Consider the following 4251-nt stretch of genomic DNA (forward strand, 5'->3'; position numbering starts at 1 on the left):
TTACTGTAAATATTAACTGTTATACATTACATTTGATAGAATAAGAATTTCGAGCAGTTGAGTTATATAACTGGAACAAGATTTAAAGAATATAATTTGAGTTGCTTCAAGAGAACAAATTGGTGGACAATCCTTCTAACCCCCACACACACACAAAAAAAAAAATGGAGAAAAGTAGCAGGAGGTTACTGCTCTGGACCAGGAAAAATGAAGGGAAGGGAGTGATCACACTTGTGACATATTTTGAAAGTATAGTCAACTATATTTGATACAGTTATCAGTAAATAATATGAGAGCAAAAAGAGAATGATAACACTGTGCAAAGCTTTGTCTGAACAATTACACTGAAAGCTGATGTCTTTTAGCAAGATGGGGGACATCTTTTATACTGTAGAAAATTTTGCATTATATGTACTAAATTGATATCTAACTATTCAAAATTGGAAGTGCTGCTTATGTAAAAATGAGGATAGAGATAGGGACTGGAGACACAAAATTGGACTGCCTCAGTACTCATTGTTTAGAAGGAATATCTAGCTAGAAACTCTAAGAAAGAAGTCTCAGGAAGTTTTGAGACAATTCTGGGCAGTGGCTTTATATTCATATTTTGATCTACTCACAAGGAATATGCTAGCTTAAGTGGGTTTCTAGTGTTATAATTTTGTGACTGTATAAATTATATACTTTTCCTGGAATTCCTTCCCCATCTTTTTTTGTTATTTCACTTTTCCTTTAAAACTCAGCTAAGTCATTGCTTCTTCTGGGAAGACTTCTCTTGTTCTAGTCTGATTGATATATTTCTCCTCTGTGATATTTGGCATTGTGAGAGTGTCTGTATCATGACACCCATTATGTGTGTCTGCAATTTTCTGATTCCTCATTTTGTGTCGTATCACTGAGTCTAAGGAACTATGAGTAATTCAACAGCACATAACAATGTCTATGACCCCCTGGACACAAGCAGATTCTGTATGCACATTATTTTAATTGAAAGGATAAATAGAAGACAGAATTTTAGTACATTTAAAACTTTGTTTTGTAGGTAAACTGCTTCTAATATGTGAAGTCAACTCCTGTCCAGAATAGATGGAACAAAGAAATAAAGTAACTTACTTTGTCCTCCTGGGCCTCACACAGAATCCAAAGGAGCAGAAAATCCTTTTTGTTATGTTATTGCTTTTTTACATTTTGACAGTGGTGGGGAACCTGCTCATTATTATGACTATAACTGTCAGTAAGACCCTGAACTCACCGTTGTATTTTTTTCTTGCCAGCTTATCATTTATGGATGCCACTTATTCCTCTTCTATAACCCCCAGACTGATTTCAGACTTACTCTTTGGGGAAAATATCATAACTTTTTGATCTTGTATGACTCAGATGTTTATAGATCTTTTTTTTTTTTTTTTTGGTGGATCAGAGGTCTTCCTTCTGCTGGTCATGGCCTATGACTGTTATGTGGCCATCTGCAAGCCTTGCATTATTTGGTGATCATGAGGCAGAAGGTGTGTATTGTGCTGCTGGTGTCCTGGGTTGGAGGTTTTCTGCACTCAATAATTCAACTTAGCACTGTTTATGGGCTCCCATTCTGTGGGGCCAATGTCATGGATCACTTTACATGTGATATGTACCCCTTATTGAAACTCATCTGTACTGATACCTATGTCATTGGCATCCTAGTGCTGGCCAATGGAGGTCTGATCTGCTTTATCATCTTTCTGCTCTTACTTTTCTTCTATGGAGTCATCCTGCACTCTCTGAAGAACCTGAGTCAGGAAGGGAGGCAGAAAGCCCTCCAACCTGTGGTTCCCACATCACTGTGGTTGTCTGATTCTTTTTTCCCTGTATTTTCATATATTTAAGACCAGCTACAACCTTCCTGATTGACAAATCATTGGGTGTGTTTTATACAGTCATAACCCCCATGCTGAACCCATTAATCTACAGTCTAAGAAATTCTGAGATGACTAATGCTATGAAGAAACTCTGGAGAAAAACAGCAGATCAAATCAAATTAGTTCATTACCCATAATGAATTCAGTAACTTAGCAAGAGGGCCAATCTTCCAGAAAGGTATAGTCTTCATAAATATGATTAAATTTTTCCTCCTCTCTCAAGGAATTAGTTAATTATAAATAAGGAGTGAACTACACATTCTTGCTTTCATTGATAATTTCTTTCCTCATATGTAAACTATATAACATCTTGTGTACCACTGTGTCTAAATGGGTGGGACATTTAAAATAGAAGTGTTTGCATTTACAATAGAGAGCAATGAAAATTATGTAGCAAATGAGCTAATTAAATTTTTATGTGGTTACACTAATTTTAAATTTATATCCGATTTTGCTTTTATTGCTTTCTCATCGTTAGTTTTATTTCACATCCGAATTCCGTATATTATCTTTATTGTACTTGCTAAAAATTTAATTTCATATAGATCATCATCTATTCAGTTTCATTTACTTTACACATATAACTAAATATAATTTAATTTTTAAATAATTTAAATATGATGAGTATTTTAAAAAGTATTTAAAATAGAAGCCAAGCAAACTGTAATAGTGTATAATACACTTTTTGCCAACTCCACACCCAATGTCTCTCAGTTCCCCCAGTTTCAGTCAATGTACACTGTTTCTGAGATTCTTCAAACAATAATTTTGCACATACATGCATATTTTCATATATGAATGTGTTCACTTAGCTCTACATAAATTTTGTATTATCTTCTCAGCCTCTGGAAGATATTCAATATAGACATGCCAACCTTTATAGATCTAAGTCATTCTAGTTTCATGACCCTGTTTAACTTCTTTATACTGGATTGTGTACGACTGTTTGTGCCCCTCTGGACTATACAGCCCATGGAATTCTCCAAGCCAGAACACTGGAGCGGGTAGAAATTCCCTTCTCCAGGTGATCTTCCCAACCCAGGGATCAAACCCAGGTCTCGCACATTGTAGGTAAATTCCTTACCAGCTGAGGCACCAGGGAAGCCCAACTTCTTTATAAAGATACACTAAAATTAAGTATTAAGTCCTTTTCAGGTTTTGCAATACAAGCTTTCTGATATTTTGTAAGTAAGATTCCTACACGTGGAATTGTTGATTTAACTGGTATACATGTCTACAACGTTTATGTTTGTGCATGCAGGCTGTTGGCTCAGTCATGTCTGACTCTTTGATACTCTAAGGACTGTAGTCCCCCAGGCTCCTCTATGCATAGGCCTGGAGGAGCAAGACAAGCAAGAACACAGGAGTGGGTGGCCACTCGCTTCCCCAGGGGATCTCCTGTACCCAGGGGTGGAACCCATTGTCTCTTATGTCTCCAGCATTGGCAGGCAGCTTCTTTACTACTAGCGCCATCATTTATGTTGGTAGTTATTGTTAAAATGCTATCCATGAACTTTTATCACACTCACTACTCCTCTAATTCTGAAAAATTGTTTCACCACATTCTTAAAAAACACTGCTTGCGAAACATTTGTGGTATTTGAAAATCAGATTTTAAAAAATGTGTTTCATTTACATACTTTAATTATAAAAATATATGTAACTGAATTTGGACATCTATTCACGTGTTTAAAGTGGTTTGTATTCATTTTCATGTACTGCTTATTAATGAATATCACATTTTATTTCCATTGCTGATATTTTCCAAATTTATCTTAATGATTTAATTATATACTAAGGAAATTAGCAACAACAGACTGGTTCCAAATCAGGAAAGGGGTACATCAAGAGTGTATATTGTCACTCTGCTTACTTAAATTATATGAAGAGTAAATCATGCAAAGTGCCGGGCTGGATGAAGCACAAGCTGGAATCAAGATTGCCAGGATGCCAGGAGCCAGCACAGGAGTTCCCACCTATGCCAAAGGTCATGCGGAGAGGATCTGACATGCAAAGGCAAATTAGAACTCAAGAGGCCCCCTGGATCTGCCTGAGCATCTACACCAAAACCAAAATCTATCTGTTTTACTATTTCACAACTTTCACCAACTCTTCTGACATTAACAGGGGGCTATCCCCGACCACCTTTCTCTGAAGAAAATCAACTTAGAGCTCTAGTTAATAAGTCTCCTGGGCATAATAGGAGTGTTTCAATTCAAACCCCTCTGGTGACTTTCTAGCTTGCCTGACAGTTTTGTTTGGACTCTTGCAGCTACGCATGCAATTGTTCACAGCCTCCCAACCATGAAAGGCACGGGAAGTTTAACATATTCTAATAATGCAGAGCTTCTCAGAG

At 36.7% G+C, this 4251-nt stretch overlaps 1 pseudogene; it reads left to right on the forward strand.

Annotated features, from left to right (window-relative positions):
* The first annotated feature begins 1086 nt into the window (after positions 1-1086).
* LOC106700633 (olfactory receptor 4A47-like) lies at positions 1087-2032 on the forward strand (annotated as a pseudogene).
* The last annotated feature ends 2219 nt before the right edge of the window (positions 2033-4251 follow it).

The sequence above is a fragment of the Bos mutus genome, chromosome 19 (assembly GCF_027580195.1).
Source record: "Bos mutus isolate GX-2022 chromosome 19, NWIPB_WYAK_1.1, whole genome shotgun sequence".
NCBI classification, from domain to species: Eukaryota; Metazoa; Chordata; class Mammalia; order Artiodactyla; family Bovidae; genus Bos; species Bos mutus.